This window comes from Rhamphochromis longiceps, linkage group LG5, assembly GCF_057381845.1.
Source record: "Rhamphochromis longiceps isolate RC_006_pf linkage group LG5, R_longiceps_female_GT1.1, whole genome shotgun sequence".
Taxonomy (NCBI): Eukaryota; Metazoa; Chordata; class Actinopteri; order Cichliformes; family Cichlidae; genus Rhamphochromis; species Rhamphochromis longiceps.
Genome location: NC_140561.1, coordinates 1,026,511 through 1,038,912, shown reverse-complemented (window position 1 = coordinate 1,038,912; position 12,402 = coordinate 1,026,511). Strand labels below are relative to the sequence as shown.

The 12,402-nt window shown below is 45.8% G+C and overlaps 1 pseudogene; it reads right to left on the bottom strand.

Annotated features, from left to right (window-relative positions):
• Positions 1–5,778: 5,778 nt before the first annotated feature.
• On the bottom strand, positions 5,779–9,286 carry LOC146669009 (uncharacterized; annotated as a pseudogene).
• Between the last annotated feature and the right edge of the window lie 3,116 nt (positions 9,287–12,402).

Sequence of the window (12,402 nt, the reverse complement as noted above, 5' to 3'; positions counted from 1 at the left end):
TGATTATTTAAGACCTTGTATGTGAGGAGCAGGATTTTGTATTAAATTCTGGATTTAACAGGAAGCCAATGAAGGGAGGCCAAAACAGGAGAAATCTGCTCTCTCTTTCTAGTCCCTGTCAGGACTCTTGCTGCAGCATTTTGGATTAGCTGAAGGCTTTTCAGTGAGTTTTTTGGACATCCTGATAATAATGAATTACAGTCGTCCAGCCTGGAAGTAATAAATGCATGAACTAGTTTTTCAGCATCACTCTGAGACAGGATATTTCTAATTTTAGAGATGTTGCACAAATGGAAGAAAGCAGTCTTACATATTTGTTTAATATGTGCGTTGAAGGACATGTCCTGGTCAAAAATGACTCCAAGGTTCCTCACAGCGTTACTGGAGGCCAAGGTAATGCCATCCAGAGTAAGAATCTGGTTAGATACCATATTTCTAATCTTTTCAGGGCCGAGTACAACAACCTCAGTTTGATCTGAATTAAGAAGCAAAAAGTTAGCGGCCATCCAGGTCTTTATGTCTTTAAGACATTCCTGCAGTTTTAACTAATTGGTGTGTGTTATCTGGCTTCATGGACAGATAGAGCTGGGTGTCATCAGCATAGCAGTGTAAATGTATGCTATGTCTTCTAATGATGCTGCCTAAGGGAAGCATGTATAATGTAAACAGAATTGGTCCTAGCACTGAACCCTGTGGAACTCCATAATTAACCTCAGTGTGTGAAGAGGACTCTCCATTTACATGCACAAACTGGAGTCTATTAGATAGATATGATACAAACCACTGCAGCACAGTACCTGTAATACCTACAGCATGGTGTAATCGCTCTAATAGGATATTATGGTCGACAGTATCGAACGCTGCACTGAGGTCTAGCAGGACAAGCACAGAGATGAGTCCACTGTCAGAGGCCATAAGAAGATCATTTGTAACCTTCACTAAAGCTGTTTCTGTGCTGTGCTGAGCTCTGAAACCTGACTGAAACTCTTCAAATAAACCTCTGCAGATGATCTGTTAGCTGTTTGACAACTACTCTTTCAAGGATTTTTGATATGAAAGGAAGGTTGGAGATTGGCCTATAATTACCTAAGACTGCTGGGTCTAGAGATGGCTTTTTGAGTAAAGGTTTAACTACAGCTAGCTTGAAGGCCTGTGGTACATAGCTGATTATTAGAGATAGGTTGATCATATTTGAGATTGAAGCATTAATTAATGGCAGGACTTCTTTGAGCAGTTTTGTAGGAATGGGGTCTAAAAGACACGTTGATGGTTTGGAGGAAGTAATTATTGAAGTTAACTCAGAAAGATCAATTGGAGAAAAAGAGTCTAACTTAACATCAATGGTACTAAGAGTAGCTGTAGATAATATTACATCTGTGGGATGATTATTGGTCATTTTTTCTCTAATGATAAAAATTTTATTTGTGAAGAAGTTCATGAAGTCATTACTAGTTAACGTTAAAGGGATGGTTGGCTCAACAGAGCTCTGACTTTTTGTCAGCCTGGCTACAGAGCTGAAGAGAAACCTGGGGTTGTTCTTATTTTCTTCAATCAGTGATGAATAGTAAGATGTTCTGGCTTTGTGGAGGGCTTTCTTATAAAGCAGCATCTGCTTTAGGCTACGTGTTTGAGAATTATACCACGGAGTCAGGTACTTCTGATTAGAGACCTGGTACAGGGCATTGAAGATGATAACAGTGGGTGGATTATATTCTTAAACTTAGTTACAGCGCTTTCAGAAAGACATCTACTGTGATAAAGTCTACTCTCCACCGCTGTGTAATCAATTATTGTAAATGTAAATGTTATCAGGAAATGATCAGACAGGAGAGGGTTTTCAGGAAACACTGTTAAATGTTCAGTTTCTATGCCATATGTTAAAACAAGATCTAGAGTGTGATTAAAGTGGTGGGTGGGTTCTTTTACATTTTGAGAGAAACCAATTGAGTCTAATAACAGATTAAATGCCATGTTGAGGCTGTCATTTTTAGCATCTACGTGGATGTTAAAATCACCCACAATAATGATTTTATCTGAGCTCAGAACTAAATTAGATATAAAGTCTGAGAAATCAGACAGAAACTCTGTGTAAGGCCCGGGTGGACGATAGATGATAACAAGTAAGACTGGTTTCTGAGTTTCACAGCTGGGGTGGACGAGGCGAAGCATCAAGCTTTCAAATGAATTAAAAGTCTGTCATGGTCTTTCATTAATTAATAGGCTGGTGTGAAAAATTGCTGCCACACCGCCCCCTCGCCCTGTGCTTCGAGGTTTCTGGTAGTTAGAATGACTCGGGGGTGTTGATTCATTTAAACTAACATAATCATCCTGCTGCAACCAGGTTTCTGTAAGGCGGAATAAATCAATTTGTTGATCAATTATTAAGTCATGTAATAACAGAGACTTGGAGGAGAGAGACCTAATATTTAATAATCCACATTTCACTGTTTTACTCTTTGGTTCAGATGTGGATACTGTATTGCTCTTTCTTTGTAATTGTTTATGTTTAAGTTGTTTGTTGCTGGTTTTTAGTTTGTTTTTTGTCTTTTTGGAAGCTGACACAGTCTCTATGGAGATGGGTTTTTGGGGGGTTAGCAGGAGGAGAGAAGCTGCAGAGAGGCGTGTAGGACTGCAACTCTGCTTCCTGGTCCCAACTCTGGATAGTCATATTTTGGGGGGTTTAATAAATTTGTCCATATTTCTAGAAATGAGAGCTGCTCCATCCAAAGTGGGATGGATGCCGTCTCTCCTAACAAGACCAGGTTTCCTCCAGAAGGTTTGCCAATTATGTATGAAGCCCACATCGTTTCTGGGACACCACTCAGACAGCCAGCAATTTAAGGAGAACATGCGGCTAAACATGTCACTCCTGGTCTGATTGGGGAGGGGACCAGAGAAAACTATAGAGTCCAACACTGTTTTGGCAAAGTTGCACACCGATTCAATATTGATTTTAGTGACCTCTGATTGGCGTAACCGGGTGTCATTACTGCCGACGTGAATTATGATTTTACTGAATTTACGTTTACCCTTAGCCAGCAGTTTTAAATTTCCTTCAATGTCGCCTGCTCTGGCCCCTGGGAGACAATTGACTATGGTTGCCGGTGTCTCTAGCTTCACATGTCTGAGAACAGAATCACCAATTACCAGAGTTTGACCCCCGGCGGGTGTGTCGCCGAGTGGGGAAAAACGGTTAGACACATGAACGGGTTGGTGGTGTACCTGGGGCTTCTGTTTAGGACTATGCTTCCTCCTCACAGTGACCCAGCCGCCCTCTTTCCCCAGCTGCTTGGGGTCTGCCGGGGAACAGCTAGCGGGGCCTATGCTATCTTCGGCTGCACCAGCTACAGGGGCCTGGCTAGCTACGGGTGAATGAAGGGTGCGAAGCCGAGTTTCCAATTCAGTAATCCTGGCCTCCAGAGCTGCAAATATGCTACATTTGTTACAGATATCATTACCGCTAAAGGAGGCCGAGGAGTAACTAAACATCTGACACAATGAGCAAGAAAGTGCAGGAGGGACAGGTGAAGTAGCCATGGTGCTAACGAGTCGGCTACGAGCTAAGCTAAGCTAGCGAAACAGTACAGAGACAGTGAGTGAATACTTTGGCTATAAATTAGGTAGTGAGTACACAGAAAGTGTGCTTCAGATGAAGCATGTGAAGATTATACTATGAAAGAAGAATGTATTTAAAAGTTGTTAATTAAATTGCTAAGCAAATAAGCTACTCAGAAACACCACTGTGTTTGAGCAGGAACAGGAAGTGATACTCTACCGGAGAGCGAGCAAACACCAAGTGACAGCGCCAATTAGTTAAACTGCAGGAATGTCTTAAAGACATAAAGACCTGGATGGCCGCTAACTTTCTGCTTCTTAATTCAGATCAAACTGAGGTTATTGTACTCGGCCCTGAAAAGATTAGAAATATGGTATCTAACCAGATTCTTACTCTGGATGGCATTACCTTGGCCTCCAGTAACGCTGTGAGGAACCTTGGAGTCATTTTTGACCAGGACATGTCCTTCAATGCACATATTAAACAAATATGTAAGACTGCGTTCTTCCATTTGTGCAACATCTCTAAAGTTAGAAATATCCTGTCTCAGAGTGATGCTGAAAAACTAGTTCATGCATTTATTACTTCCAGGCTGGACGACTGTAATTCATTATTATCAGGATGTCCAAAAACTCGCTGAAAAGCCTTCAGCTAATCCAAAATGCTGCAGCAAGAGTCCTGACAGGGACTAGAAAGAGAGAGGATATTTCTCCTGTTTTGGCTTCCTGTTAAATCCAGAATTCAAAATCCTGCTGCTCACATACAAGGTCTTAAATAATCAGGCCCCATCTTATTTTAATGACCTTGTAGTACCATATCACCCTATTAGAGCTCTTCACTCTTGCTCTGCAGGCCTACTTGTTGTTCCTAGAGTATTTAAAAGTAGAATGGGAGGCAGAGCCTTCAGTTTTCAGGCCCCTCTTCTGTGGAACCAGCTTCCAGTTTGGATTCGGGAGACAGACACTATCTCTACTTTCAAGATTAGGCTTCAAACTTTCCTTTTTGCTAAAGCATATAGTTAGGGCTGGACCAGGTGACCCTGAATCCTCCCTTAGTTATGTTGCAATAGACGTAGGCTGCCGGGGGATTCCCATGATGCATTGAGTTTTTCCTTTCCAGTCACCTTTCTCACTCACTATGTGTTAACAGACCTCTCTGCATTGAATCATATCTGTTATTAACCTCTGTCTCTCTTCCACAGCATGTCTTTATCCTGTCTTCCTTCTGTCTCCCCAACCGGTCACAGCAGATGGCCCCGCCCCTCCCTGAGCCTGGTTCTGCTGGAGGTTTCTTCCTGTTAAAAGGGAGTTTTTCCTTCCCACTGTCGCCAAAGTGCTTGCTCATAGGGGGTCATATGATTGTTGGGTTTTTCTCTGTATCTATGAAGCGCCTTGAGGGGACTTTTGTTGTGATTTGGCGCTATATAAATAAAATTGAATTGAATTGAATTATACCCCAGGTCTAGGTACCCTTGCCCCTGGAGGGGGAAACTGCACCATTTGGTCACAAATTGGTCGCACTCTAGAGCCCTGCCCCTGCGCCTTTCATGGACCTTTTTGTTTGTTTAATTTTGAACTGTTTCCTTGGCCTCAGTGCTGTTCTAGACACTCTGTTTTGGACTCTTGTTCCCCATTTTTTAAGTCTGGCTCCTTGTTTTTAGTTTGTTTTGGTCTGCTTCTCTGTGTTATGTTTCCTGTTTTACTTTGATGGTCCATGTCTTATGTTAATGTGTCTGGTTTTGCTTTCCCTGGCTCGTTAGGCCTGATTTGTCTTTGCTGTGCTTCCCTCCTTTCTCTCATTCCCTGATTGCTCCCTCTGTGTATTTAAGCCCTGTGTTTTCATTGGTCTGTGTCGCCATCTACAATCATCCCACGCTGTGTGTTCTGCCTGTGTAATTTTATTTTGTGTTTTTGTGGTTTTGTTATGTTTCGCCATCCAGCAATAAAAGCTGAGTTTTGAATGCAGTTTTTGCCTGCCGTGAGTCTGCACTTTGTGCCCACCATTCCCACCTGCATACAGCCGACACATGACACGTATGGGATTAAAGCGCAGATCAACAGTCCGCTGGGGCCACTGAGGGTGAGCGTGACCCCGCAACTTGAGGCACTTTATCCAGGTAAGCTGAGCCCGCTTTGGGGGATCTAAAAGATTTTTCCTGACCATTCAGCTTGATACTGGGGCTAGTCGGGTACATCATCGCGAAGGGGATACCCATCTCCCTGTTAGAATCCCTGGCGTTTCTTCAGGACTGCGGCGGAGAAGTCCTCAAATATCACATCCACACTACCGTCGACCACCTGCCAAGCCATCTGAGAGGTCTTGTCTACGCCATCGACCACCAGCCAAGCCACCCGAGGGCCTTCGTGCAGGCCCACGCCGCCATCGACCGCCAGCCAAGCCGCCCGACAGGTCTCGTCCATGCCCATGTCGCCGCCAGCCAAGCTGCCCAACAGGTCTCGTCCACATCACCGCCAGCCACAAGCCAAGCCGCCCCAGTGTGTTAATTTTGCTTCAGTTTGCCTTGCCCTTTGTTTGTACCTTTTTTACCAGTCATATTAAACTTTTTGTTAACATTTCAAGTTCTGTTCCCTGTTCCTTGGAGTCTGCGTTTTGGGTCCTTTTGTCAACCCCTACAGTCTGCCCTCGTCAGACTGTGACAGAAACACAGGTAACAACACTTGGTTACTTAAATTATACAAGAAATTCACTAAAAATGGCAAAAACAGTTATCTAATTTGAAGATCTCCACTCAAATTCAGTAAGCCGCTGGAGGAAAGTTGTGACATGAGGGTTAATCGCTTCACAGCGGTCCCAGTATTTCTGCTTGTCCCAACCTTGGAGGTACATTTTGTTCCCTCTTCAGGGTTTATCCTTACAAAAAAACTTGCACACGCTGACTCCTGGTATTTAAGGTTCAATACATAGAATGAACCAAAGAAGACTGACATCGCATCAGCAAAGGTGTTCTCTTTGTCCAGCTCAACAATTACACGCCCCTCTGCACTCACCATCCAGCAGGTGGCGGTCATTGAACTTTGTCCTTAAATGTATAGGGCAACATGTTGTCATTATGCAACATAAAATAATTTCAATACTTCACTTCTTCACACTGTCTAGATAGTCATAAAGCAAAGTATACAGTTAATTATTAACAGAGATGGGCAGTAACGCGTTACTGTAATCTGATTACTTTTTTCAGGTAACGAGTAAAGTAAGGGATTACTATTGCAAAAACTGTAATTAGATTACCATTACTTTCCCGTAGGAATGCTGCGTTACTATGTTACTAAAACTGTGATTTTGCGAGAATGTCTCATGACAGTGACGTAAGCGAGTGCGACGTTCGTGACAACAGCTGTGTGCAGATCAACAATGGATCAAATATCGAGTGCGGGAGAGAGTATGAGCGTGCAGCGTTTAAAGCGTGGAAGCACTGACCTTACTCTGAATTTGATTCCATAAAAACTGACAAAAACATTAGTGTCCGTTGTGCGTGGGAAGAAAACTTCTTTTTACACCGAAAAAACCCTAAACTTCCAAGCAAGCACCGAGTAGCTACGACGTAATGGGAAACTCACAGAGAAACTTGTGGATTCTTCCACTGACCGCTGCACACCTGCACCAGGGTAAACCTCCGCCTACCCCACTCCTGCTTTACAGGTAAAAATAGAGCAACAGGACCGCTAGTCTTTGATGTTATTTATTTTCTGCTGTGTTTTACTTGCATCTATTTGAAAGACTGAGTGTAAACACAAAAATATATATTTATTTTATGTGCTGGAATGTGTAGAAAATAAGTTTAAATGTTAAACAAATTTCTTCCAGGTTGTAAATCGTGTTTTTAAAAAGTAACTAAGTAATTAATTACTTTGAAAATAAGTAATGAGTAAAGTAACGGGCTTACTTTTTTGGGGAAGTAATCGGTAATTAGTTACTGATTACTTTTTTCAAGTAACTTGACCAACACTGATTATTAATGGCCTTATGTACACAAGTCCATTTTAACATATTATAATTGTACATAATTGGGAATTATTCTGCACATTAAACACACCTAACAAAGAGTCAGCCCAGTTAAATTACCGGAGATGAATCAACTGTATGGTTATTTTGGAGTTTATAGTTTGTGCTGCTGTTAAACTTTACAGAATTGACTTCAGTATTTCTGCTGTTGGTGTAGCTAGACTACCATGTTGATCAGTAATATGTAATGTGAAATTTGATATTGTTACTTTGCTGGATTCACTGAGACACTTGTCCAACAACCTTGGTTTATAAAGGAAATTTGAGCTAACAAAACAGAGACTGGATACCTGTGTCCATGAAAAGCTCCTGTGCCAAACAGAAATTCTAATATGGTCTAATCAGCTCTATTTCATGAATGACTTCTTACCAAGCATAATCAGCCTTGGGGTGATGGGCAGGTTGCTCTCTGCTTCAAGGGACATCCTGGTAGAAGTTTCCTGCCAGATAAAAGACCAGGACATTTTATGTAACAAATAAAAAAATATAACAGGACAGCAAGCAACAGCATTAATCATAGAGCTGTATGAAAGAAGCTTACATCTGCTAAGACAAAGAGGGAGTCTTCATCTTCCTTGTAATACTTCATCATGAGAAGTATGGCTGCTGTGCCAACCTTGTTGTTGGTCAAAACTCCCTCACTTTCTATCTGCTGGATGAGTGTCCTTATACCAAGCTTCCATTTGAGCTTCTGGGTGGAGAAATAGTTAACAATCCTTCTGCCTTTGGTTATGAGGGCCTGACCTAAGCGCTCACTGATATCAATGCCTGTGAGTTTGTAAAAGTGGTTCGAAAAAGACCTTTCTGAGTAAACAAGACAGGCCACTGCTCCTGAATTTCAGCTACTGTTGATAAGCTGCCGCTGAGAAATATATGTGAGGCACATGAAGTCATCCACATCAGCTCTCTCCACAACTCCAGGTCCTTCTGAATTAAAAATTGTTAACAGGATGTGTTTCTTTTCCTCTAAAGAAGCTGGCGTTTCCCCCTCAGGAAGTTCAACTGGCTGCCAATTTATACAACCATAGCTATCAACAAGGCATCTAACTTTTTTATGTGAGTTTGCATTACTGTTGGGACTGCAGTCTTCCTCATTCCTGGTTCTCTTTGTTTGACGAAGTCTATGTGTTGTATTATCTCGATTAACATGTTCAACTCTAGATTTAATGCTTCTTAGTAGTGAATAATGTCCACAACCCAGTCTTTCTCCCTTTTCAGTAAAATCTGCAGATGTTTGAGGGTATCTGTTTACAATGATCTTAGCAACCTCTTCACAAGACGCACGTTTAGGGTTTCTGCAGTTAACTTGCATGGCCTCCACAACAATTCTAACCATACTTCTGTCCTCTCGATGACCTCTGTCTCCTCTTGTGACTGTATGCGACAGTTGGAGTGGAAATCTTTCCCAAGCTCCAGAGTAATCGTGTCATTCAAATTCTTTGGTCTGCCATCTAAAAAAAAAAGAGAGAGAGAGATCATTGGAAAAGCAACTTTATATGGCTATTTCAACAAATATGTCCTCACTAAAAGATGAACCCTGCAATTAGGATTGAGTACTAACAGAAAGGCAGTTTTGGGGACCTTGTCTGAAGATGAAAAGCAATCCCAGGACTGCAAAAGAACTACAAACTGTAGTTGAAAAATACATCGTAAAATACTGTATATTTTACAGTTTGTCACAATTCCTGCGGTACTTTCCTGTTTCATTTTGTCGTGGGTCAGGACTGTTTGGTTTTGTTTGACAGCTACGTTCTGTTGTTCCAGGCGGCAGCGTTACGGTTGCCATGGTTACAGGGCGACTGTCATGATCCTGGGTCGTTGACCCAGCGTTTTGTGTTTCTTTTTGGGTTCATCTTGTGTTTGGTGTTTATTCTGATTCTGTATTAATTCTTTGGGTTGGTTGTCGTGTTTATTATCCCCACCTGTGTCTCCCCTCTGTGCTCCGTTCAGGTCCCTGTGTTTTTGTTGCAAAACAGTCTGGGTGTTTCCGGTTTTACTTTGTAGGTCTGCCTCTCATCATGTCCATTAGTATCAGCTGTGTCCACCCCTGCATGTCATCTCCTCATTACCTAGTGTGTATTTATAGTGTGTGTTGGCTTCTGTTCATCGTCGGATCGTCTGTGTTTCTCGGTGTAACTACGTCTCTCTGCATTCTCCGCTCCCCGTTTCATGCTTAGGTTTGTTATTTAGTTTTCCCAGTCTAGGTTTTTTCAGTCATTCGTCTTGTCTCACTACCTGTTCAGTCGCTCCACTTCTGCAAATAAAACTTCATTCTCATCACCAGTCAACTGCCTGCATTTTGGGTCCTTTTCCTCCTACACCACACGGCTCACGCCGCCAGCCGTGACAGCACGATCCGACCATACTATGGACCCCGCAGGCTCCGCCCGTGAGGAAGATATTCTCCGCGTACAGTGTCTGATGAGCCGAATAACCCGCGCCACGGACCCACGGACAATTTCTGTTGGACTAAACGCTATTAAGGCGATCGTCGAAGCTTTCCTGCTATGGAGATTTCATGGGAGAATTAAGCCGAGGCCAGGAGGCGTGGCGGGCTCGGGAGCGGTCAGAGCGCGTCGATTCCCGGAAGGCCTCGCTGCAGTCGCAGCCGATGGAGATCTCTGCAACGCAGCAGCAGACTTTACCGCGGAGAGCTGTTTCCGTGCCGGTGCCAAGGAATTCTTCAGCCTCCGCGTCCCGCTCTGATCACTACACACCTGCCTCTTTCCTCGCGGCTATGTGGTCAGACGATGAGGAGCCAGCTTCCTTTTCCCCATCACCACTAGCCTCCTCTGTCGTCTTCTCCGCCTCCTCCTCCCGCAAGAAACGGCGTATGCGCCGCCAGCGCTCCTCTCCTCAGCTGGACTCTGAGATTATGACACAGCCAGCTGTGGTGAGTGGTAAAGACTGTCTTTCTGCTTTCTCCGAACTGTAAAGTGTTACCCCAGAGACTGAATCCAAAGTTTCTATGGGCTCAGGATCAGATATCACTGTCTCAGTTAATGCTGAAGCGGCAAAATTAAAGACTGTGGTTTCAGAGACCATTTTTTCCAGTCCCAGGGATTTAAGGGGCTCTCTTCATGCACCCTCTGAATCCAGGGATGCTTTAAAGGGTACGGTTAATACTGACTCCAGGATTGGAGATGCTAGCCCTGTTTTTCAAGGGACTGCGACCCCCTCCGGGGCCTCCCCAGAAGCTGAGCCACCTTCCTCAGCTGATTCTGGACCCCTGGAGGTTAAGGAGCCAGGGCAGGTCGTTCAGGAGCAGTCGCCTTTCCCACTGTTAGCACAGCCGTTAGCTCAGTCTCCAGCATCAGCTGCTCACTTGCCCTTAGCTCAGTTACCAGCTAAGGTTGCAGGTCAGCTATTAGTTCCACCACCTGTTCAGCCATCACCTTCACCTACTCCTCCTGTACATGCAAGCCAACCCATAACGGACAGTTCAACAACTTCTTACTCTAAGCAGAGAGACAAACCCAATAACAATGGAAACATTCCTCAAGAGCTGGCCAGTTCTGAGACTGAGCCACACTCCAGGGCCTCCCCAGAGGCTGGGTTTCGGCCCCCAGCTGACTCTGGACCCCTGGAGGTTAAGAAGCCAGCTGAGGACTGCACCGGACTGTCGCTGCCTGAGCTGAGTCACTGCTCAGTGCAGCTGCAGTCTGCTTTATGTTTGCCAGAGGCCCGTGTGCCTGCTGGTTCTGTTGCGTCCCTGCCAGAGGCCCGTGTGCCTGCTGGTTCTGTTGCGCTCCTGCCAGAGGCCCTTGTGCCTGCTGGTTCTGTTGCGTTCCTGCCAGAGGCCCGTGGGCCTGCTGGTTCTGTTGCGTTCCTGCCAGAGGCCCGTGGGCCTGCTGGTTCTGTTCCGTCTCTGCCAGAGGTCTCCGCACCTGCTGGTTCTGTTCTGTGTGTGCCAGGGGCTCCAGTGCCCACTGGTTCTGAGACTGTTTTTTCTGGGGGGCCGGAGGAGCCCGTCCAGCGTCCTGCCTCGTCAGCTGGGGGGCCCGAGGAGCCCGTCCAGCGTCCTGCCTCGTCAGCTGGGCGGCCCGAGGAGCCCGTCCAGCCCCAAGACTCGTCAGCTGGGGGGCCCGAGGAGCCCGTCCAGCCCCAAGACTCGTCAGCTGGGGGGCCCGAGGGGCCCGTCCAGCGTCCTGCCTCGTCAGCTGGAGGGCCTGAGGAGCCCGTCCAGCCGCCAGCTGCAGCCTCATCATCCTCGCCAGCTGCAGCTTCATCCACGTCGCGGGCAGCAGCAGCTTCTTCCACGCCTGCAGCGCTACAGTCTCCGGCTTCCACGCCGTCGCCTGCTGCAGCCTCATCATCCTCGCCAGCTGCAGCCTCTCTGTCTTCACCCACACCGTCGCCTGGTCCAGCCTCTCTGTCTTCACCCACACCGTCGCCTGGTCCAGCCTCCCTGTCTTCACCCACACCGTCGCCTGGTCCAGCTTCAGCTTCATCAGCTTCGCCGTCGCCTGGTCCAGCTTCAGCTTCATCAGCTCCGCCTGGTCCGGCCTCCTCATCAGTGTCATCAGCTTCGCCTGGTCCGGCATCTGCTTCAGCATCCTCCTCGCCTGGTCCAGCGTCTGCTTTGGCTTCATCCGCTTCGCCTGGTCCAGCCACTGCTTCATCCTCGTCTGGTCCAGCCACTGCTTCATCCTCGTCTGGTCCAGCCTCCGCTTCATCCTCGTCTGGTCCAGCCTCCGTGTCTCCAGCACCCTCATCAGCATCGCCTGGTCCGGCTCCAGCACCCTCAGCAGCATCGCCTGGTCCGGCTCCAGCACCCTCATCAGCATCGCCTGGTCCGGCTCCAGCACCCTCATCAGCATCGC